This window comes from Acomys russatus, chromosome 3 (assembly GCF_903995435.1).
Source record: "Acomys russatus chromosome 3, mAcoRus1.1, whole genome shotgun sequence".
Lineage (NCBI taxonomy): Eukaryota > Metazoa > Chordata > Mammalia > Rodentia > Muridae > Acomys > Acomys russatus.
In genome coordinates this window covers 40,721,164-40,746,707 of record NC_067139.1, presented here as the reverse complement: position 1 = coordinate 40,746,707, position 25,544 = coordinate 40,721,164, and the positions used below count along the sequence as shown (strand labels likewise).

At 44.7% G+C, this 25,544-nt stretch overlaps 1 pseudogene; it reads left to right on the top strand.

Annotated features, from left to right (window-relative positions):
- Positions 1-16,860: 16,860 nt before the first annotated feature.
- LOC127187341 (uncharacterized) lies at positions 16,861-16,960 on the top strand (annotated as a pseudogene).
- The last annotated feature ends 8,584 nt before the right edge of the window (positions 16,961-25,544 follow it).

The window sequence follows — 25,544 nt, the reverse complement described above, 5'->3', positions numbered from 1 at the left end:
AGACACCATGTTCTGTGACATGTGTATTTTACTTCAACTTTTAAAAGAATATTGGGCTGGAAATATAGCTCAGTGGTAGAGTGCTTACCTAACATGTTTGTGGCTTTGCTTTTAATTACACACATGTGCACATGCACACACACACACACACAGAGAGAGAAGAGAGAGAGAGAGAGAGAGAGAGAGAGAGAGAGAGAGAGAGAGAGAGAGAGAAATACACACAGATGCACACACAAGTAGCCATACTTTTAGCTACTATATTAGGTTATTTTTCCTACCTCCTGACCCAAACCCCTATCTCTTTCAACCCCACAATGCTAGGTAAGAGAGAAAGAAGGTTAGAGGGGAAAGGGGTGTCAATATCATTAGACTACTTCCTGCTAATTACAAACATTAAGTTCCTTAGGACATAGTTGATCTTCAACAACAGGATATCCAATTTCTTCTACTCATCTTGTTGTGAGGACCACTTAAATCTAACATAACTCAAACACCAGGTCAATGCAGAAGACAAAAATTTATAGTAATCAAGCTGCTACTGATTAGTCAGGGCCACAGATCAGACTCAGGAGCTGAACTGTGACTCTTAAGGAACATTGTACAAGCCGGGTGGTGGTGGTGCATGCATGCCTTTAATCCCAGCACTTGGGAGGCAGAGGCAGGCGGATTGCTGTGAGTTCGAGGCCAGCCTGGTCTACAAAGCAAGTCCAGGACAGTCAAGGATACACAGAGAGACCCTATCTCGAAGGAAAAAAAAAAAAAAAAAGGAACATTGTAAGCATATTTAAAGGATGAAACTATAAAGCAAGGGGGAGTGGAATGAGCTGTAGCACTGTCCAATCATATTTTGACATAAGGGGCTGAGCAAGGGAGTTCCCATCAGTCAGGATAGGAGTAGGTTCCTGGTCTGAGAACATAAACTTAGTTTGACCCTGCCAGCAAGATGGAGAAGTTGTCCTTGAAATGTCTGGACTCAGACAACTGTCTTTTTACAAGTTGGCCCTGAGATGTCTGGACTCAGACAATGGGTTCCTTACAACAGAAGCAATTTAGCTATTGGGAAGTTCCCAGCTCCCCTAGGATCAGGGACCTTGAGCTTAGTTTCTCTTTATTAAAAGGAGTCTGAAAACAAAGTAGTAGTACTTAGAATAAGTTTCTTTTGTTTGTTCCCAACAGTCTCTTCGTGCATAACCACTTGACAAACTATAACCAATAGCAACAGGAGCAAATAGCAATCCATAACAGCAGGAGAATCAGCTACCTCTCAGGGCTCTCACATTTATATACCCTCTGAGGAATTCCCAGAGTTCTAAATGTAAACTATCTTCAGCTGTCAAAACTATACTCCTGCTAGAGCACAAGGCAAATCATAGTCAGCTGCTGTGGTCACTCTGAAGCAGCCCCATATCCCACACCTGGGATTAAAACAGAAACATATTCCCACAACATTTCTGTGTTTTTAAAGAAACCAGAAATTCTCACTACACACACACACACACACACACACACACACACACACACACACATACACACACACACATACAAATCTCATATTCCAGTTCCATTTCCTTACCTTCTGATCCTTTGTCTCCCACATTTGAGCTAATAACAAGAAGGGTTTGGGGTTTTTTGTTTTGTTTTGTTTTGTTTTTTGTTTTTCTCTTTCTCAGACAAACAAAAACTGTTCTAAAAAACCTAAAAATCTGACTAAATGCACTGCAGTCTTTCCTAAAACACAGAAACGCTCCAACATGACTCAGCAACAGAGAGCTTCAGGAGCTGGGGGCCTTGTGGAGTCAGGTTCTCAGAAGCTCTGTCTATTAAAAGCAAGCCAGCACCGAAGAAAGACCATTTCTTAAAAGCAGCTCTAGTCTTCATGTTTTTTTTTTTTTAATCAAAAACTAAATAACTGGAGGAAGGAAAATTAGTGTGAAAGGCAAAACAGCATCAAAATCTTCCCCATTAATACCACTGTCTCTTCCCCACAAGCAGAAGCCCTCGAATCCCAAACAAGACCCCCTGACTATAACTGCATCTTTTATCTCTCACTCTGTCCATTTTCAGGTCTATTTATTTCTGCCTCCTTGTCAATGGTTTTGATTGCTTTGCTGAGTAATGATTCTAGACAGTCACTGGTTTGGGCTAAGTTTTTAAACAGACCAGACTGAGAATCAGAACAAAGTCTCTAACGCTAACTAAAGCTCCGTGTCACCAAAGCCAAACCATGGTTCTGCCTGACCTCCTGATGAAACCAAGAAAACTGAGAGTGGGCCAATTTTCCTGAAAAGACCAAGGGACATGAGAGTGGAGTCCTCAACTTTAATTCCCCCATCATTTAACTTCTTTTTAACTACTTATTCGTGTGCCTGGGCATGTGTGCACCATGTGCATGCGGTGCCCACAGAAGCCAGGAGATAACATTGGATCTCTTGGAACCGAAGTTACAAGCATTTGTGAGCTACCATGTGGGTGCTGGCAACTAAACCCAGGTCCTGTGCCAGAGCAGAAAGTGCTCTTAATCATATCTCCAGACTGCTAGTCAATCCTTCTATTCTCACAAAATGCAGCCTGGAAAAATTGAACATCAACTGATCAGTTGTTTCTCTATTGTCCTACTTTTCAGAGGAAGAGATTTTGAAACGATTGCTCTTCTCTTTATTTGGTACTGTTCTTCCGTTTTCTCTGTGTAAAACCGGTCTCCTCAGCTCAGCTACTCAGAATAGCTTAAGTCGGCATAAAATATCGTGGGTTTCCTTTTGCTTTTTCATGTGTGTACATTTTTCTTACGTATCCATCGCCCACTGTTCTACCCCTCCTGCCCTCCCTTACTGTCTCCTTCCCTTTGCAGATATCTCCCCCTTTAATTCTCATGCAATACTTATGCTTGCTTATAAAATGAAGCGTTGCCTGACTCCACTGCCACAAAGTAAAGGGAACCAATAACTTTAAGCTCAATGATTAAAATCTTTTCCTTCGACAGCTTCTTCTACTTCTTCCGGCATCACTCTCATAGCCTCTCCTGCTACTTACTTCCCTTGTTCAGCATTTGGAGGGGAAGACAAGCAGAGGGAACTACCCAGTGGGCAAGACTGCAGTGTCCTTCTCAGAGAAGATGAAGCCGAGCATCCATTGTCCTGGGAATGTTACCCACGTGACCTGCTAAACGTCCTGAAGTTAAGGGTCATGTAGGAAAATAGATAGGCATGTTTAACCTTCATAGTTCTTATGAAACAACTTTTAGATGAGATTTGCATTTAAACTGTTCCAATTCTATTTCCAGGAAAGTGCAATTCTTCAAATTGAATCTCAAATGAGTTTGATTAAAGGCGGTTTTGATGGAAAAAGGCTTGACATTTGCCATCTCACAGAAGAAACAGATCATTCATCTGAGTTCAGGCAAGCAACAGCTTCTGCTGTGTACCCATGTCCCTTACAGCATTAGTCACAATAGCCAAGATGGAGAATCAGCCTAGCTAGGTGCCCGTCAATGATTATTTTATAATGGAAATGATGTACATATGCGCAGTGAACTTCTGCTCAGCATAGAGAGCAAAATGATGCCATTTTCAGCAAAATGGACTAAACTGGAGGCCAGAAAGTTAAGCAAAATAAGCCAAACTTAGAAAGAGAAGCATGATTTGTCTTTTACATGTAGAATTCATATTTTGAACAAACACAGAAAAGGGTGATTTTAAGAAAGAGGAAGAGAGTTGGGGAGGGAGGGGAGAAAAATCAGTCATAAGATGAGTAATATCAAAGTACAGCAAGCACATATATAAAAATGCCAAGAAGAATTATTTTCAATAAGTAATATATGCTAACTTCTAAGAAACTGCCTTGCTGATGATTCGGACTGCCCTGACTGCCATTTGGAGTAGCAATCCAGTGTGTGTGACATAGAGGCATGGGCTAACCCAGACAGATGGCTGCTGTCTTATCCAATACAGAGGCAGACGGATCTTTGTGAATTTGAAGCTAGCCTAGTCTACAGAGTGAGTTCCAGGACAGTCAAGGCTACACAGAGAAACCCTGTCTCAAAAAGCCAAAATCAAAACCAAAGCCAAAACCAACCAAACAAACAAAACAAACAAACAAACAAAAACCTAGGCCACCTACACAGAGGTAGCTATTGGCAGCTCAGGCTTCACGTGGGTCCAATAGTAAGAGAAGTGGGAACTGTCTCTGGCATGGACTCTGTTGCCTGCTTTTTGATCAATCTTCCTTGGTGGGACTGCCTTACCAGGCCACAGGGGAAGAGAACACTCAGTCCTGATGCGACTTGATGAGCTGAGGTGGATGGGGGGGGGGGGGGGCGCTCCTCTTTTCTGAGGAACAAGGAAGGGACAGAGAGGAGAGAGAGAGGGGGACTGGGAGGAGAGGAGGGATGAAGCTATGACCAAAATGTAAAGTGAATTTTTAAAAATAAATAAATAAACAACAATAAAGAAAGTCAGCTAGGTACTGAGGTGATGAGCAGAGCCTGGAGTCAGAATTCCTGAAGCCAAATGTGGCTCAGATTCACTCTCTGTGTTCCAGCCCCCTCTTGGGAAATCAGAGGTGAGGACAGTCTTCCTTTGCAAATGCTCTAGGGAGCTTCGGCAAGTGTGCAGGTGCAGTAAGTGTTCAGGGAACTTTAGCCTTCGGCATTCCTGACGCTTTCTTCAGTTTTATTTTTATTTAATTTAGGATTATTTAAAAAAGAAAGAAAAAGGGTGGGCGGGCGTGGTGGCTCATGTCTTTAATCTCAGCACCCTGGGAGGCAGAGGCAGGTGGATCACTGTGAGTTCAAGGACAGCCTGGTCTACAAAGCGAGTCCAGGACAGCCAAAGCTATGCAGAAAACCCTGTCTTGAAAAACCAAATACATATTTAGGATTGTTGTGTGTCTGTGTGTAGGATGTGTGCAAGTGTGGGCAACTGTGTGCCAGGGCACACACATGGAGGTTAGAGAACAGCTTCTGGGAGTCGGTTCTCTCCTCCCACCATGCATTCTGGGGATAAAGCTCATGGGGTCAGACTTCAGCATCACGTGCTTTTGCCAACTGAGCCGTCCCTCCAGCCCCTCTCTGGCACTTTTGAAAATGGCACTTTTACATACATTACTGACAGTTTAGACTTCACTACAGCCCTCTCAACAGCTTTCCCAGAGTCATGCAATTAAAAAGAGCTAACGTTGGGATTAAAAAGTCAAAGTTTTATTCCAAATTTCGTATTTCTCTTTCTAGCTCACTCAAAAGCTTGATTCACTCAAGGGCTATGAAAAGGCTGTTTCCCCGAGGCAGGCGAGGCTGGCTGAAGCCCAGGATGTGTTTGTTGTGTATCCAATGCCCTTTAGCCACAGATTTGGTTTCAGTTACCAGCTATCAACTGCTGTCTGAAAATATTAAACGTGAAATTTCAGAAACAAACCATTCATAAGTGTAAATATAACAATAGCTGTGATAACGTCTCTATTTCTCCTTTAGCTGTGATGTTCGTGTTGGGTTCAGATATACACATTTTTATCATATTAGGTAAGAATTCCCTGACCTCTATTTAACTAGAAGTCTTCGTTAAAAATTGGATGCTATTTTCCAATATGCATCCTTGATGTTTTAGTGGCTCATTACAGATTTTTCATAAAGCTATGAAGTTGTACAAATGCATTAATATATTTTTTACCCTTGAACTTTTATTTCTAGAATATAATTTTTAAAAAAGAACCACGGAAGGCACCTTTTCAGGTTCCGAATTTTAATCCTCATCTACAATGGGATCAAGACGTCTTAAACCAGCGTACCACAGAATTGTGCTGAAGACCCAGGCAGTGTATGGAGGATGAACATCAGCGTTAACAGGAGCAGGTAGGAGGCAGGCTTGAAAGTGAGGTCTGTGGTACCGTGGAAATCAATTGTTTTCCTCACATGTTGCAGCTACATCAAACTAAAGAAGGAGCCATGTTCAAACGCTGCTTCAAATGAAATCTGTGCTCCCATTTGAACGAAAACCACAAGTTCTCTGGACTCCGTGATTCCAGCCCATGGCTGGATGGGCTTAAGTGTAGTAGGTGCCCACTGCTCTGTCTGACTTGGTGTGTACTTGTGAGTAATTAACACCATTTCTCTGAGTCTCCATTGACTCATTTGTAAACAAAGAATCTACTGCAAAGGACTGTGGTTAATACTAAGTGAACTTGTGCAGCCAAAGCCCCGAGCCTCGGGCCAGAACAGGTGTCACTGTCTTCCCGTTGATGTGGATGACCTAGAGGCAGAAATGGATTGAAAGTACTGTACAGCTCAAGAACATGGAGTTCTCATGGTAATCCCGTGCACACGTGTAAATTCAAGTACCTAGGCCTGCATAATTGAGGAGAAATGAAAAGCAGGCACAAAGCCCCTCTTCAGAGCAAGGGCAGAAATGGACGGTGCTGTCTGCTTAGCTAGAGAAAGGATAATCTCTCTGGGGAAAGCTTTCCGTTCACTGTGGCTTTTTTAAATGACCACCGCGGCAAACACAGCTATTCTAGAAACACCCCCCTACATCATTAGAAAGTGTCTGCAGCCACCCACACCAGTGCCAGACTCCACAGACACTAGCAGTTAAGGCCCCCAGACAGAGACACTGACTTGCACCTGTTTGGTTAACTCTCTGTAAACGAATTATAAATCTGGGATTTGTTGTGGGTATTGTTTCCTTGGACACATAAATATAAAAAAGTTAACCCTCCAGGCTGACAAAGCAGGACCTGAAGTCTTCTAAACTCGAACAGAGGGGCTTCATGCCCTCGAGTGGCGTTCTTAGAAAGCCACTCAGTCTTGAAAGAGAAAGGAACTGAGAGTGTGACCGGGCTGTCTGCAGTAAGGGGACCTCGCTGCTCACCGGTACAGAGGGTGTGGCAGCCTTAGAAGGCTAGGATTGCTTCGTGTGGTGTGAGTGAGTGAGTGTGTGTGTGTGTGTGTGTGTGTGTGTGTGTGTGTGTGTGTGTGTGTGTTTTGAACGAGAAATGTCTTTTTAAACCCACACACAAAATGTAAAACTGGGTGCCCACAGAGTAAAAAGGAGCGAGCAAAAACAACCTCTTATCTAAATATGTCTCCAGATCGGCCCTGTCCAAGTTTCTCCGTATCTACGCCCCGCCTCCCCGCCCCTTCCCCGCCCCCTCCCCAACAACCTCACTTCCCGAGGTCATCTTTTGCTGTAGAAACTTTTCGCTGGAGGGGCTGGCTGCCCTGGGTCACATGTTGCTCCAGCTGTTGCCACCTTCTGTTCTGTTCTGACCTCATCTGGGCTGAGGCCCTGAAAAGCCCCAGACTAAGCCCCACCGAGCTCGCTCTCGCGCTCCTGGCCACCTTAGACACGGTGGAATGGGGAGCACTGAGTTTCTCTTGTAAGATAAAAGGCAGGTTTTTGCATTTTCTGGGGAACTTCCCAAAAGCCAGACTTCTTAGCAAACAAAAATGTTTGCACGATGACAGGAGGATGAGCAGTCGCTTCCCACTGGACACTGACTTGTTTATGAGTGTGGACATTCTTGCCTGAGAGCTGTGGAGTGAGACCTGACCAGGTATCACCATGCCCACAACAGCACTTCCTGGAGTCTGTCCTGGATCTTACTCTGTAGACCAGGCTGGCCTCGAACCCAGAGATCCACCTGCTCTGCCTCCCAAGTGCTGGGGTTAAAGGTGTGTGCTACCATGCCTGGCTTTTGAGATGGAAAACTTTTCCTCTAGAGAGATGGGTAGGATGAGGTGCTTGTGGCTCTGGCTCCTGCCGCTTCCTGCTTTCTTTTGCAAGTCTGACCTGGACACCTATTATCTTGAATTCCATATGCATCTTAAAAAGGAATCCTTTTTTTAAAGATTCCCACTGGCCCGGTATGGTGGCACACACCTTTAATCCCAGCACTTGGGAGGCAGAGGCAGGAGGATCACTGTGAGTTCGAGGCTAATCTGGTCTACAAAGAGAGTCCAAGATAGCCAAGGCTACACAGAGAAAACCTGTCTCAAAACAAAAACAAAAACAAAACAAAATAAAATCCCATTGTGTTCCACATAGATTGAGGATCTTATTTCACTCCTAAGTATCCATATCCCGTGTTTTCTGGAATTTGCTTGGTACAAAGGGGGTGGGGGGGCACATAAAAGGTGATTTCAGATGTTAACACAGCCTCCAGTAAGCCAGCAAACTCATCTTTTTGGTGAGGGGGGGAAAAAGACCCCACAGACATTGTAATCTGGGCGTAACTCTAAAGGATCCAAACAAGTCTTGGAGTCAGAGGAGGCCTGGGAGCGAGTGTTCTACCCTAACCAGCAAGTGGCAACACTCCATGTAAGCATCCTTCCCAGGCTACCCTCCACCCACATCCACAAGCCCCACCCCCACATCTACGCTGGGCACTGCCTCCGGAAGCCCCTCCTTGGCCTTTTGTTTTGCTCCCTTCAGAATGTCAACGTGTCAGCTCTCTAACACAGCCACAGAAGCAGGAGGTGGAAGCATCGAGTGGCAGGTTCAGGCGGCAGTGTGCACCATGAGCACAACCCTCCCCTGCCCCCCCCCCACTCCCCCTACCCCCATCAGCTAACCTCTCTCTATGATGTGTAAGAGTGGGAAGCCTTATGGGTGCTCACAGTTACGGGTGTCCGGGCTGGGCTGTGCGTGGCCCTGAGGATGAGGGGAGCTGAGATCAGGGGCCCCCTTCCTCTCTCGAGGTGGAAGGCAGCACTTCAGGTGGCCTCTAGGAACAGAAGGGGAACCCCTCCACTGGGATTCTATTTAATGTTTACAAAGGTTTATGGGCTTCCTCTTAAATGGACGGCCTTATATGCCCAGTGTTAGTCAACATTGACCTAAAAGAGGTGAACTATCTCTTTCAAAGAATACGTGTGTGTGTGTGTGTGTGTGTGTGTGTGTCACATACCAAGATGATTTGAGTTTAGCTAATAAGAGTAACTAGAATTTAAATTTTTATTTCAGTGATTTTTTGCTTTTCTTTTCTTTTCTTTTTTCTTTTTTTCTTTCTTTTTTTTTTTCTTCTTTTCTTTTTTGTTCTCTGTTATCTGGTTAGAAATTTGCATTCTTGTTGCAGTGGTAATCTTTAGTCTTTGAAGAGACAAACAATATTTATCTCATGAGGAGCTGTGAGGGAAGCCTCTTTCCCTGAAATGAAGGAGAGATTTCTCACACACAAAGCTATGGCACCAGATCCCCAGCACAGACTTCTGAAGCACTTCCCACAAACCACCCTTTGTGGGCCCTTTCATTCCTGCTTTCCCAGCATCCCTTGCTGCTCACTCTGACTGGTTTTTTTCCCCTTAGTGAAGGTAGCTGTGTTAAAACACAGTTTTAAAGTATCTACTCCTGTAGACTTTGCACTAAGTTTTGTTTTCTCAGATGTTGTCAATGTTTAATTCTTACTGTCTGAAATTCATCAGAACAGTGCTGAGTGACTCATTAGCTTCTGAAAGTCAGTGCTGAACTGACAGGCAAAGCGGAAACTAGTAAAAATAAAAAAAATTCCCTGCTAATCTATGCTTCTGAAAAAAAAAAAAACTAAATTTTCGTCTAAGCTCACAAAAGGTTACATCCTAAGTCAATTGCAAAGCAAGGGGATTGATCAAGTGTATGAATGAAATGCGAAATTTAGGATGTTCTGCTTGGAAGAAAACGTGTGTGTGTGTGTGTCTGTGTGTGTGTGTGTGTGTGTGTGTGCATGCGTGCACAGGCATGCTATAACGACCATGCCATACCTTGCTGCTTTGGTTTGGTAAGAGCCCAACCAGACTTGAAATGAGGATTAGCCTAAAAGCTGCAGTCCCCTGGGCAAGGACACCAAGGACAATGCTGTCTCCTCTTCTCCGTGGTAAGACCGCCCCGCTACCACCGCAGCCCACAGACTGACTCAAATCCCTCTTCCCTTCGGTTCATTCAAACAGAACATTTCTTCGGTACTTCAGCTGATGGGATGGCAAATAATTTTCCGACTAAAAGTTGAAGTGGATTGATTAGAAGCAATTTTTTCTGTTCTGCACAATAAAAAGACGAACCACATGGTCAACCAAGCCCATTTGCAGAGCAGTCTCCCCCTCTAATTGCTGCCAGGCTAATGCGGTAGAAGCGAGTCCCAGGAAGTAGAGAAATCCATTTGCCCGACCATGACATTTAAGTAGCAAACACAAGTAGTGGATTTTTCCATTATCCTCCGTTTCAGGCCTGCCGCGTTCCACCTGTGACCCTTCTGTGACGAGGGCAATGCACTTACAGACAATTTGGTAACTATAATCAAGGTCCACTTCAAAATGTTTGAGAGCAGACTAAAAACATTTTTTTAGAAAAGCGTAATTAAGTCTATAAACCAATTTCAGTAATTCATGGTAATGTATTGGAAAACCAAATCATTTCATAATGCTCTCAGAAATGCATGCCTTTCTTACCACAGGGAGAGAAGCGGGCAGCGCCATTTCTCTGTGACAACATGCTATTTATCACCAAGAGTCCCAGCCATGGGACTCTTGCTTTGTGAGAGGCTTCTCCAACAAGAAACGCACAAATTCTCTGAAAATGCCATGAATCCCAACTCTTGTGTTTTATACCAGAGGAAGAGCTATCTGAATAGGATCCATAAGGCACACGAGAGTATCTCTGGGACAGTGCACATTAAACTGACACTAAGGAACTTCTGGAGCCGTGTTCTGCATCTGGCCACTGTCCTCCCCAGTACAGGAGCAGGGCTGATGGCCCCTAAGTGTTTGTTGACTGACTAAAGGAAGGGCGTTTGCCAGGCCCTAGGCTTGGATGGCTATAGAGGAGACCAGAGCAATGCGCTGAAGCTAATCAAAGTCAGTTTTGCTCCATCTTGGGTCTTTTTTTTTTTTTTTTTATGAGGTTTATTAAGTGAGCATGGGGGAGAGAAGAAAAGGGGAGGGGTACCCCATAGAGAAAGAGAGACAGAGACAGAGACAGAGGAAAAATAAGAGGAGGAGAGAGAGAGAGAGAGAGAGAGAGAGAGAGAGAGAGAGAGAGAAGGGGCTAGAGGGGTAAAAAAGCCCATATTGGGTCTTAAAGGGGTCACTGGGCCTCTAAAACAGAAACAGAGAAGGAGAAGTCAGGCTGCTGTCTGTGACTGACAAATTCTGTAATAATTCGTCAAGTGCTGCTTTGAAGCCCAAGCCTTGCCTCCTGTGCTGAATTCAGAGGCCACTGCACAGTATCAGCCGTGGTTACACCACCTTCAGCTCAAGCACATTGTGCGGAACTACAGGAGTGGAGCATGATCCTTGGAGAACGTGTGTTTTGAACACTAAACATTTTACCCCTTTTATTTGTTGTTTACTCTCATTGCTTCAGGAAAAAAAAAAGAGCTATCTGTTAAGAGTCTTCTTCTGGTATAAATTTAATAGCCAGATAAAGCTATCAGGCTCAAGGGTGAGGAAAATGCCAACCTGGCTTCCTTGTTGTTATTATTATTTATTTTATGTCAGTGTGCATGCTCGCCTGGGTACGTGTGTGGAGGACAGCTCACGGCTTGCAGGTGGCTGTCCTCTCCTCTCTGCCATGGGAACTTTTGGGATCTAACTCGCATTGCTGGACTTGGCGTTGGGCACCTTTCCCTCCCGAGCCATCCTGTGGCCACGCCTTGCTCCCTAATGATAGCAGTTCATCTCAATAAATGCAGGCAGCTGCATTCTTAATACTTTAACAAATACATTTTGTAAAGCAAACAAGTATGCTTCTCTTGACGGAGCAGTGGTTTGAGCTGACACGATGCAGTTACTGTGCACTGTTCCTGGAAAAAGAAAAATTGGCTTTTTCAAGGCAGGGTTTCTCTATGTAGCCTTGTCTGTCCTGGAACTCACTCCATAGACCAGGCTGGCCTGGAACTTGGAGATCAGTCTGCCTCTGGAATTAAAGGCATGTGCCACCACCACCAAGCTGCAAAATTATTTTTACAAGTCAGGGACTCCATGCTTAGGAAGATTCATATCACTATGGGTACATATTTTTCTTCCCACTTTAGTCCCAGCATTCAGGAGGCAGAGATAGGCAGATCTCTGTGACTCTGAGGCCAGCCCAGTCTACATTGCAAATTCCATACCAGCTGGGGATATATGAGACCATGACTCAAAAAAAAAATAAAAATATATATATATATATATATTTATATATATATATATATATAATATATATTTTTTTTTCTCAAATGATATAACTATCAAAAACTTCAACAATTAAAAAAAATGTGGAACACACACACTGGAATTCAATTCAATAATAGAAAATGAGTCCCTGCCATCTGTACCAACCTGGACGGAACCCAGGTCAGCTACGGAAAGGTAACTGCTGAGTGACCTCACTCACACACAGAGCCTGAAAAGCCTGTCCTCATGGCAGCCGAGGGGAGGCTGTGGAGAAGCTGACACACAGGGACTAAGACTTCACTGCACTGTGGTAACAGAGGGTAACCACAGATGTGATAATGTACTAAGCATTTCAAGTACCTAAAAAACAGACTCTGAAAGTCCTCCTCCTAAAGACATGCTAACTGTTTAAGGAGATCAGTGTTTGTACCCTGATTTAAGCACCCCATGGTGTATGCATGTATCAAGAGGACCACCTTCCCCATGGATATGTATGCTTTTGTGTTTATGTATGAGTTAGAAGATAAATTTCATTTAATGTTTAAAAGAAGGGGCCAGAGAGAGGGCTCAGGTGGGAAAGTACCTGTTAAGCACAGGGCCTGAGCACAGATCTCTAACACAACATAGAGGCCAGATGCAGCGTGGGTCTGCAACATTAGTGGGGTGTTGTGGGGAAACAAGCTGATCCCTGGGGCTTGGGGCCAGCTTGCCTAGCCAGTTAGTGAACTCTGGGCTCAGTAAAAGACTCTGTCTAAAGAAATAAGTAAATAAATAAGATGAACCTTCACTGAGAAAGACACCCAAGTTCGACCTTGGGCCTCCAGAAGCACGCGCATGCGCGCATACACTCACTCACACAATATAAAACGTTTTCGTTTTTTTTTTTTTTTTTAATTGGATTCTAGGAAGCATTGCTCCTGGCTGCCTGTGGTTGTTGACCTTTGCCTGTGGCTAAGTTAAAGCTACAGCAGAGTAAAGGCAGGCGGGAAGCAATAGCATAAAAGAAAGAATTTGTATTGAGGAGTTTTCCTCTGAGAACACAAACTGAGGTGTGCCAAAGGTCACAGATGGGGTCAAAGAACACAACGAACCTGGAGGGTCAGAGCCTGGAGCGCCTGCTGAATTCAGGGTATTGAACTGACACTCCAGAGAAAGCCGGCCCACAAAGGGAGTACTCCTACCTGAGGGCTGAAGGGTAGAGACAGCAGCCTGAAGACCTTGCAGGGAGGATTGCTGGAGGAGTCCTTTAGCACAGGGAGAAGACATGAAACGCCTCTGCAGGGCTGGAGGGATGTCTCGATGGTTAAGGGCTGCTCTTCCGAGGACTCGAGTTCGGTTCCCAGCACCTGTAGTGCAGCTCACAGCATCTGTAAACCCTAGTCCCAGGGAATCAGATGCGCTCTTCTGGCATCCTCTAGACACTGCGTGCATAGACAAACAAAATAGGTGAACCATCCCAACACATAAAATACAAATGAGAGAGATGGGGAGGGAGGGAAGGAAGGTGTTTTGTAATCTAGGGAAATATTAGAATACAAATACAAACTAAGAGTAATTAATAAAATAAGTCATAGTGTGAATTCTAATGCCAACTGATTTGCAGTTATTCATTTGCTGTGTGCCTCTTCTGTTGTAGAAGTTTTGGTTTCTTTAGAAGCTCAGTTATGTAAACATGTTTTTGTTTTAATCCTAGGTGTGGGATATGGGGGCTGCTCCAGTTTGTCCACAGCTGGTAACTGCCTCCTGAGAGGGCGTGTGATCGTTGTCAGCAGGAGACTGCCTCTTTCAGGAGCGTGGGTTTTGCCAGCCAGAAGACATCTTGTGCAGACTCTGAGAGGGTATAAATACGAAAAGTCTAGAAAGAGAGCGGAAGGAAGGAGGGCTGCAAGAAGAAGCCTTGGGTAGATGGTTATTGTTGATAGCTCCCTGCTGCTGTGTTTGCTGTGACTGGCTGAGTTGCCAGACAATGGAGATTGGTATTGACCCCCAAAGAACCCAACAACCCTAAACAGCAGGAAGTAGCTAAAGAAAAATACACCCCTTCTTCCCACTAACCTTCTCTCCTACCTGGTGTTAGGGTATTGGGATAGGGAAGGGAAGAATAGATATACAAAATCAAAATAAAAATAAAATTTTAATGTATGCATATACTCTTCCATAGAAAGTGGAGAAATGGCTGCATTGAGGGCCCTACAGACCTTTGAAGACTAAATGAGTATATTGCCCCTTCAAATGAGATCAACCCTTATGCCACCTGAAACACCCATAGTTCATCAAAGTGGGTTGCTCTCACTGGAAAGCTACTAAATGGGATTAGTTCTGATTCTATTAAATGCAACTTTTTCGGGAGTAAGGTGATATACAACTGGAGCCTTGGAGGGAAAGTAAGTGTTACAAAGGAAAATGAAGAGACAGGAAAGCCCAGATTATAGGGAAGAAGAAAAAAGAAAAGAGTGACAGGAGATAAAAGAGAGGGAACGTAGGCCACTGGTGCCTCAGAGTCCACAGAAGCCTGGCTTGTAGGAGCGCCAAGCTATTTACCAAGCTTCCTCTGCCAGCTGGCTGTACCTGACTCCTGGATGTGAAGCGACAGCTGTGCCAAGTAAGTCCTGCAGTTCCAGACCCCAGGAGGCCCTTGGCACCTCTGCGTTAATCAGCAATGAAAACCGAAAGCATATTGTTACTGGTAAGACACTGTTATTCCTATCCTCTTTGAACTCTGACCTCAGCTCTTGGCTTTGTCTGTGTCCAGATGCCCAGGGCTTTAGCCAGATGCCCAGGGGCTTGGGGCAGCTGCTGAAGAACTGGTTAGACGGGTGGACAGCAGAGTTGGAAAGAAGCATTTTGGAGACTCTTTAAGTCCTAGAACTGGGGACAAAGCCTCAGCTGTGCGCTTTCCGCAGCGCGCCATATTGGAGCGCTACCCGTAATGCATCTAAGAAATGGCTGTATTTCAGAGACGACGTGAGCAAACCTGCCCGTTCTTTCTCAGCAAAGTCATGCGGGTACAGAAGGCCTGTTTTTAAATGTTCAGCCGCACAAGTTAACTCGAGCCGCAGCATTTAATTTTGAGGGAAATTAGATTGGGTCTGAATAATTGAAGATAAGTGGAGAAACATTTTAGTAGAACTCGGTAATTTGCGGCATTGTTCCCGGTCCATTAGTGCTCCCTCTCATTCGAGGCGCGGTGACGCTGGTTGGTGAGTTACTGGTTAATAACTCCACAGAGCCTTTTCATAGCTGAAAGCTGTTGAGCTGGTTAAGATGTCTTTTATCCATCTTCCTCCGCATCCCCCAGCCCTCCCTCCCCCCTGTACCCACTCCACCCCAGCTTCTGTCATCCTCAGTGTCACTCACAGAACTGGTGATAAAACAAGGCGTGCTGAAAATCACAACAGCCTCCATTCCTATGGTTGCACACCCAGTGGACTGTCACCTCCACCACCACTATGTGTGTGGCACAAATGTCTGCTGTTATTTCCATATTGAGGTCCCTCCATCTTCAACAGATCGCTCTCCCCCCATCCCCTGCTCCCAACAGAGAAGAGTATAAAAGATCACCCAGGCTAGCCTCAAGAAGATTGCCTTTCTCTTTGCCACACTCCCTCGGGAGGACTCAGTTAACAGCCTGACCACACCCAGTCACTGGCAGGGTGGGTTTTAAGTCTGGCTGGGTGCTGACCTGGACCGAGGCTGCCTCTGCTCTGGCCACATGTGCTTATGCAGTAGACAATGAGGGTAAATGTGCAAGCTTGCAGTGAGGAAGGCTTATCTTAAGCTGACAACAGAAAGGAAAGATTGCAGACTTGCTTCATAAAATAAAAACATCCAAAGACCGCATTTAAAAAGTTTCAAATAGGCCGGGCGTGGTGGTGCACGCCTTTAATTCCAGCACTTGGGAGGCAGAGGCAAGCGGATTGCTGTGAGTTCGAGGCCAACCTGGTCTACAAAGTGAGTTCAGGACAGCAAAGGCTACACAAAGAAATCCTGTCTCAAAAAACCCCCAAAAAAATTTTTTTTCAAATATAATAAAAAAACTGAGAAACCATTTATAGTGTAGGAATATTAATATTCAAGTAATTACTACAGCAGAATACAACAGATCCAAATGACCCACAAACATATGAGAAATGTGCAACAGGCCCAGCAGGAGTTCGTTTCTTGCTCACAAAGCAGTGCTGAACACAGGAACAAGCTGGCAGAACAGTCAGTCAGAGGTGACAGAGTGATGAAAGAACTGCCAGTTTGCAATACTCAGGTCCCAAGGTTACCCTGGGAGTCACACGGTAGTTCCAGCTAGCCAGGAAGACAACGAGGTAGACAGGGGAAGCTTTGTGGTCCATACGAGAAGTAGTATTACATCAGTTTTGAATAAAACTCAAGTAAGGCCAGGCACAATTAGCACTTGCCTTTAATCCCAGTTAATCAAGAGTTAGAGACAGGCAGACGAATTTGAGGCTAGCCTGATCTACAGCAAACCCAAGCCAGCCAAGGCAGTATAGTGAACCCCTGTCTCCCAGACCAAAAGCAGCCCTCAAGGATGTGACCAAACCCACCCCCTCCACCCAAAAAAAAGGGGGGGAGGGGAGCAGAGGGGCCACGGACTCTGGTGAACTCTCGTGTTTCTTGCTGTAGACCATTTGGAGACCAGAAGAGGGCTTTGAAGCAAAGACTTGTGCAAATTCCAAGATCCATAGTGTAGCTGCTTTCTAAGGTGCCTAAACCTCACAGTAAAACCCATTTCCACACCGCCTCTGCAGCACAAACAGTAAAGTTGGAACAGAACAAAGATCAGAGTGGCCCCTGCACAAGGATGACACACAAATTCATGAGTGTTCCATGTTTTTTTGTTTTTGTTTTTGTTTTTTTACATGAAAGTAGAAGGGGATAAAAGTAGGGGAAAAGGGAGTTAAAAGAAAGTCAACCACAGCCGACATGGTGCTGCAAGCCTGTGATCCCAGCACTAGAGAGACAGAGGCAGGTGGATCTCTGTGAGTTTGAGGCCAGCCTGGTCTACAAAGCCAGTCCAGGACAGCCAAAACTATATAGAGAAACCCTGTCTTGAAAACCAAAAGGGGGGCTGGAGCGATGGCTCAGTGGTTAAGAGCGCTGCCTGCTCTTCCAGAGGTCCTGAGGTCAAGTCCCAGCAACCACAAGCCACCTATGATGTGATCTGATGCCCTCTTCTGCAGACAGAGCACTCATAAACAATAAATAAATAAATCTTATAAAAGAATACCAAAAGGAAAAAAAATCAAAATTAAGAATATATGAAGAAAAAAAAAAAAAAAAGACCATAGAATAGAAACCCACTCCGTTATAACCTAACCTTGTTTTTTAAAGGAGATACTTGAAAGGACTCCACATTAGTGGGGTCAGCACTGCCCCAGAAGTTACTGGTTTTCAGCCCAACATTCCCGTGTTGAGTGAGGGATAGCTCCCGTGAGCGAGAGGGCCTGCAGAGGCTCCCTAACACTGCACAGCCCCTTGCCTTTGTCTCGCAGAACTAGATGGTGGAACCATGTTGCTGAAGACACCCACACTCTGGGAACGAGACACAGAAACCCAACTGGAGCTAGACTGAAACTTCATCCCTGCTAGGTCTCGGTCACAGTGCTAGAAAATGCTATGCAGGGTGGTAGGGGAGAAAAGTCGATGCAATCACACCCGGCATCCTGCAGTACTCAACCTCCCGGCAAGATATGCACACCGGCACTACAGTGGCATGAGTGTTATGGGCGGCACCAACCACTTCCAGCTTGGATTTAAGGCCTACTTTGTGGGAGGGACTACCTCCCTGGTGCTGTGGAACTGATCAGGAACTGATCAAAAGCCAATAGCTAGGGAAGTCACAGGCCCCGTAGGAGTACACGTGTTGTTGAACTGCCTTCTCATCCTTTGTGCCTACACCCATAGACTAGTGCAGCCCTCAACCTTGATCAGAAAGGCCACTGAGGCTGAGTGCTCAGCCCCAAACAGGGCAACTACGTCATCCTTTCTGAGGCCGGGGAACATTGCAGAACAGTGGTGGGAAGGCTGCAGGAGCTAAAGGAGGAGTACAGTGGGTCTCTGTCACCTGGGTATGACTGTACCACCCCCACACAAGGCTCGGGTGGCAGTGGGTCTCTGTCACCTGGGTATGACTGTACCACCCCCACACAAGGCTCGGGTGGCAGTGGGTCTCTGTCACCTGGGTATGACTGTACCACCCCCACACAAGGCTCGGGTGGCAGTGGGGCTCTGTCACCTGTGTATGACTGTATCACTGCCACACAAGGCTCGGATGGCGGAGGGGAAGAGGGACATGAGGGTGGGGAAGGAGATGGGACTTGCTGGGGGCAGGGGATGAGAAGGTGTCGGAAGGTAAATGTGATTGCAGTGCCGTGTAAGCAAACACTGTCAAAAATGCTTTAAATGTTCACTTATGGTTGGAGAGATGGCTCAGCAGTCAAGCATTTGCTGCTCCGTGGAAGAGCTGGGTTCAGTTCCCAGCACCTACGTGAGGGTCTCACGACCATTTGTAACTCCAGGTCTAGGGGCTCCCATGACCTCTTCTGACTTCTAAAGGTACTGGGCACACCCATGGTAGACATACACACACACACACACACACACACACACACACACACATTCATACATACATAGGAACAAAATACTCATGCATATAAGTAAATTTTAAAAATATTTTCAAACCCACTTTGAAAGCCTATACTGCTGGGGGCTCTTTCCCAGAATTCTCCTATTGCAATTTTTTAAAAGTAAAAAAGGAAAGCTGGACTTGGCAGTGCACATCTATAATGCCAGCCCTCTGGAGGCCTTCCCAGTCTACACAGTGAATTCTAGTATTGTGGGTAATACATAGAGAGATCCTGTCTCAAAGAGAGAGAGGGGGGGGGGAGGTGGAGAGAGAGAAAGAAGAAAGAGAAAAAGAAAGACAAAGACAAAGAAAATCCGCCCCTCTAGTGTCTTCTTAAGAGGGTAATTTTAGGGCTGGAGAGATGGCTCAGAGTTTAAGAGTACTAGCTGTTCTTCCAAAAGTCCTGAGTTCAATTCCCAGCAACCACATGGTGGCTCACAACCATCTATAATGAGATCTAGTGCCCTCTTTTGGTGTGTAGGCACATGCAAACAGAATACTGTATAAATAAAAAAGAGGATCATTTGGAGCTGGGCATGGTGGCGCACCCCTTTAATGCCAGCACCGGGGAGGCAGAGGCAGGCAGATCTTTGTGAGCTGAAGGCCAGCCTGGTCTACAAAGAGACTCCAGGACAGCCAAAGCTACAAAGAGAAACCCTGTCTCAAAAAAAAAAACCAAAACATTTGGGGGTAGTGTCATTTTGGGCCCCAGAAGAAAGCAAAAATAGAAGATGGACTGCTTGCTTACTCGTAGGGATTTTTCTGTGTGGCCTTGTGCATTTCTCAAGAGTGTCCCATTGACGTCAGTCTTTATTAAGTCACTGTGTCAGTCCTTTGCAGAGTGCAGTTTTGGAAAACTGGGTGCTTCTATTGTTCCCATTTGCCCAACTCTGCTGAGGGAGAAATAAAGAAAACAGCTGCACCTGTCGTTCACCCCGCAACCCCAGAAGGCACCAGGATGGATAAAAAGAAGAAATCAATTTTTAGTTTTGCAAGAGAGAATGCAATTGAGAAGGAAATATTTTAATGCTTATTTAAATGCAAATCATATCATAGCATTTTCACGTGTCAACTGATTGTTCCAAGAATTGTCTTGAGACATTATCATTTGCTTATATGAACTTTTTGTTTTAAAAATATTCACAAATAAAAATTGTTCTGATTTTCATTTACCAAAAAAGCAGATCATTATTATCTCTGGTAATATTTGACAAGTAATGAATTCGTTTTTATGATGAAAACCATGATGGTTCTTTGCCCCATCTAAGAAAACCCAGCACATTCAATACAATGAATATTCCATCATTTTATGCAAGCGTCCACCCCACTAAACCCAGAACCAACGTGAACCAGGACTGAGACCCCTAGAACAATCTAAGGACAATAAAGAATGAGCAAGGAAGTCAGAAAAAGCCTTAGACTTTGGGTTCAAAGACTGGAAGCAGACGACCCTCAGACTCAGGCAGAGCAAAGACAAAGACCCCACTGTTCCATTTTCATTACACCTTCTTGTGCATCGTGTCCAAGCCCCTCCACGAAACATTTATGGTCCCAAACACCTTGGACCAGGGATGCTAACTACTATATATGGGAGAAAAAAGCATCCCAGTAAAACCTGCTAAATCATCATCATCATCATCATCATCATCATCATCATCATCATCACAACAACCACCAAAGAGAAGTAGCCAGAGGCCTGTGTGGTACTCATCAGGTGAAAGCACTTGCTGCTGGACCTGAAGACCTAAGTTCAATCCCTGAAATCTGCAGTAGAAGCAAAGAGCCACTGCCCTCAAGTTATCATCTGACTGCCACACTTGTGCATGGCATTAAGTGCACACACGTAAAATAAATGAATGTAATAAATGATGTAAATAATCAAGTCTGTAATGGATAAGATAAAATAATAATAAAACATGTTCAAATAACCCTAGAGAAAAAAAAATTGAGAAAAGAATAGAAATAAAACTCAGAGGGGAAAAACAGAAAGCAAATAATAAGATTAATCCTAAATCCAAATATATCATTTATTAAATACAAATATTAAATTAAGTGTAAATGTTTTAAATATATCAATTAAAAAAAAAAAGAAACCTGGAATGACACAAATAGATGTAGAAATGAGAATTTCTATAGGAGAAATTATGTTGCCTGAAGAAAAACTCACATCAAATGTCTTCTGGCTTTTGCACATGCACCTCAGTCCCTCCACCACCACCACCACTGATAACACATTTTAAACAATTATATCTGTGAGTTTGAAACTACCCTGCTTTACATATCACCTTTTAGGCCACCCAAGACTACACAGCGAGACTTTGTCACAATAAATAAATAAATAAATACATTTATAAATTAAAAAAAAAAAAAAGAAAAAAAGAAAAAGGTCTTACCTGGTATGTAGTGGTGGCACATTCCTTTAACCCCAGCACTCAAAGGGCAGAAACAGGTAGATCTCTGAGTTCGAGGTCAGCCTAGTCTACAGAGTGAGTTCCAGGACAGCCAGGGCTACACAGAGAAACTCTGTCTAGAAAAAAAAGAAAAGGAAAAAAAATCTCAAATTAGTCATTGAAGATGTCACCTGAAACAGAAATAAATTTAACTACGGTGTTTGAAATGGGAGTGCCCCCCATATGCTCATACATTTAGCCTTTAGTTAGTGGAACTATTTGGGAAGAATTAGAAGGTGTGGCCTTGTTGGAGAAAATGTGTTACCAAGGGTGGGAATTAAGATTTCAAAAGCCCCCAGAATTTCCAGTTATCCATATGTGTGCCCTCTTTCTCTCTCCTCTCTCTCTCTGTCCTTGGTGTCTCTCTGTCTCTGTGTGTCTCTGTGTGTCTCTGTCTCTCTCACTCTTTCTCCGCTCCCCCTGCCCCACACCCTCATGACTGTGGATCAGATGCAAGCTCTCAGTTCCCACTCCAGTGTCATGCCTGCCTGCCTGTCTGCTGCCATGCTCCCTGCCATGATGGTCACAGACTCATCCTCTGAAACTGTAAACCCAAAATAACCTGTTTCTTCTCTAGGTTGCTTTGGTCATAGTGTCTTATCACAGCAATACAAAAGTAATTAAGACACCAATGTGCAGAGAAAGGGGATGGTGAAGTTAAAAGCAGAAATCATTGAAATTGAAAACAGGAAAATAATGGAGAGAGATCAGTGAAGTGTGTGTGTGTGTGGGTGGGAGAGAGAGAGAGAGAGAGACCTTTTATTAGATCAGTGTCTGTAGCAAGACTGACAAAGATCAATAAAATGGATAAATCTCCAGTAAGACTGACAAAAACCAGAAAGGTCAAAGATCATCAGTGCCAATAATAAGGAAGGTGGATATGACCACAGAATCTGCACCCACTGTAAGACTGAAACCTTCAAAGAGATCTCTAGTCTATACCCGGAGTCCCCAGAGACAATACACACAGGAATTTTATTGAGCCGACTCGTCGGGGGTCTGTCCATATCTTTCAAGCTGCAGACCTCCAATAGCAGGATCAAGTGCTTTTTTAAAATATCTTTTTTGCAAAAGCAGAATTTAGCAGGCTACCAGGGAGGGGTTAATACCTTTCAGGGGCAGTGGAATATTTTTAGATACAGCTGGTTGTCCTTGAGTCAAGCTGGACCCTGGGCACAGACTGAGACCTTGAATCAAGTTGGACTTTTTGTTATCTTTAAACATAAGCTAGCTGTCCTTGGGACAAACTGGACTCCACAAGGGGGCCAAGTAACTTTCCCTTGTGTCGCAGACACACAGTGACCAGTGATTTGATATTGGTACCTTGGTTCAATATTAATATTGCTTCCTGGACCCTCCATCACAAAACTCAATGCAGCACTTTGCAAAACAGCAGTTAACAACGTTTACTTGAAGCGAAGGCAGACAACCCGTAGAGAAATCTGGCTCACAGCTTCACATCTCTGAAGAGGCAGCTCATTGCTTCACTGATAAGTTCTACCAAATCAAGGGAACAGACACAAATCCTGTCCAAGTTTTTCCTCACAAGGTGAAGAGAGAAGAGGTGCATTTCAGGATATCCGGATTAAATTGGAACTGAAAAGCCAAGGCCGTTACAAGGAAAGAAAGCCAGAGAGGTGGCTCAGCAGTTAAAAGCACTCACTGCTCCTGAGGAGAAGCGAGTTCAGTTCTCAGAACCCACAAGGGGTTCACAGGCACATGGAACTCCAGTTCCACGGGATCCGATGACTTCTGACCTCCATGGGTGCCTGCACACATATGGTGCACATACACACACATAAAATTAAATAGATATTTAAAAAAAGAAAACAATATGGCTTGGGAATATTTTCCAAAACACTCAACAAAATATTGACAAACTAAATCTAGAAATAAATTAATATAATATCCTATCTCAAAGTATAAGAAACAATCAATGTGGCTCACCATTATGACATTCTAAGAAGAAGAAGCCACACCGGGCGTGGTGGCGTACACCTTTAATCCCAGCGGCAGGCAGATCGCTGTGAGTTCGAGGCCAGCTTGGTCTACAAAGCGAGTCCAGGACAGCCAAGGTTACACAGAGAAACCCTGTCTCGAAAACAAACAAGCAAACAAACAAACCAAAAAAAAAAAAAAAAAAAGGGAAAAGGCCACATGATCCTATCAAATTATACGAAACTCACTTGACACAGCTCAGCTTTCATTTATGTTAAGAATTGTAGCCAGACTTTTAGCTACTTTATTGAACTCTTTTTCCTACCCGCCCCCACCCCATCCCTTTCAACCCCCAACACTAGGTAGGAGAAAAAGAAGGTTAGAGGAGAGGCGGGCATCAATATCGTTAGCTACTTCCTGCTGGTTAGAGGCACCTAGTTCCTTAGGGCAAGTTCAATCTTCTTTGTCAGTGTATCTCCAACCAGCAACCAGCACCAGGGGCAAACAATAATCAGTAACAGCAGCTGGGATGGGGGAGAAAGGGGGGCAGTGGGGGAGCAGCAGGAGGGCAGCTGGGGGGCAGCTGGGGGGGCAGCAGGGGTGCAGTGGGAGCAGCAGGGGGCAGTGCAGGCAGCTGGGGGCAGCAGGAGGGCAGCTGGGAGGCAGCAGGGGGGTAGTGGGAGCAGCAAGGGGCAGCGAAGGCAACTGGGGGACAGCAGGAGGGTAGCTGCGGGTGCAGCAGGGGTGCAGCGGGAGCAGCGGGAGGGGGGGGGGGGGGGGTAACTGCCCAGCTTCTTGGGGCTCTGGCATCTTAATCCCTCTGAAGGGTCGTCAGAATTCCAAACATAAAATATCTTCAGCTGACAAAAATCACACCCCTGCCAAAGCACGAGACAAATAATAGTCAGCTGCTATGGACAGTCTGAAGCAGCCCCATATCCCATGCTTGGGATTAAAACAAAAGCATAATATTTCTGTTTTTAAAGAAACCAAAATTCTCACGGCAAAGAATTCAATTAGTTTAGAAATAGAATGGGGCCTCCATAAGCAGACAGGAGCACTGCTGATGGAGCAGACTCACACTGAAAAGCCTCCCACCTCAACCTCTTGAGAGCTGAGGCTGCAGTCATGTGACACCACCATCAGTCCCAGCTGTGGACTTCCAGGTTCCAGAACTAATGTGTTACTTAATGTATGAGATCATACTGTTCTTGCAGAGAACCAGGATTTGAGTCCCAGCACCTGACAGGTGATTCAACACCCCCTCTAACTCCAGCTCCAAGGATCGGTTGCCCTCTTCTGACCTCTGTGAGCTCCTGCACACATGTGGTAAATAAACTCACTCAGACACATGCGCGCGCACACACTATAATTATTAAAATGTATTTATTTGTCTGTATTTGGGTGGTTTTGCTTGCATGGATGTCTGTGCACCATGTGGGGAGGCCAGAAGAGAACATCGGATCCCTGAGATTGGAGTTACAGATGTGGGTACTGGGGAGTGCACCACAGGTCCTCTGAAAGAATCGCCAGGGCTCTTCACTGCTGAGCCATCTCTCCAGTTCCTACATAATTTTTTCATAAACCTTAAAATGTGTATTTAAAAGTTGGGTGCATCTTGGTGGTAGAGCACTTGCCTAGCATGTTCAACCCTTACTACCACGAGAGAGAAAACCAAGTTATTATTTTAAGCACCGAGCCCTACGTGTTATTGCCTGTGTTAGCTGTACCCAGCAGAGCGATCTACAAGCCAGCTTTAGCGTGGCAGTTTTCTCTTCTACAAACAAAGCAAAAATGTCTGTAGTCATCAGTTAGCACAAAAAGGTGACTTAGTCAATATATTCCATAGATGGTATTTCCCTTACCTCATTACCTCCAACACAATCACACACACACACACACACACACACACACACACACACACACACACAAAATACCTATTATCTAAAGATCTCAGGTAACCATTTTATTTTAAACCACTGAGCCATCTCTCCGTTCCCTAAAGGTCTCCATTAAAACGCTTCTATCTAAATTACCAAAATTGTCCCTCAGTTGACTAGGTGTGTACAAAGACTGTTTGAGCAGGGAATAGGCTTCACCACAAGAATAGGAGATCTTCAAGAAACAAAAGTTTAAAAAGAAAAAGAATTTCAATCTGCCCACATGAACACCGCCAGCCATGTTCTAAGGACAAGGGTTCACTTAATGGAGCTTTCTAACCCCATTACTGCTCCCTGGCTACAATGTGTTACTCCTGCCCTAAAAGGGGAGGGGGCAAACCGTGATTAAAATGCAGAAAGCTTCTCAGAACCCTCCCTCACCTGTGAGTCACTGGAGCAGCGTCCCCCTCCCACAATAAGCATCTAAGCAATTTAGGACTGCAGACTCCACTTCTCACCGACTCTGA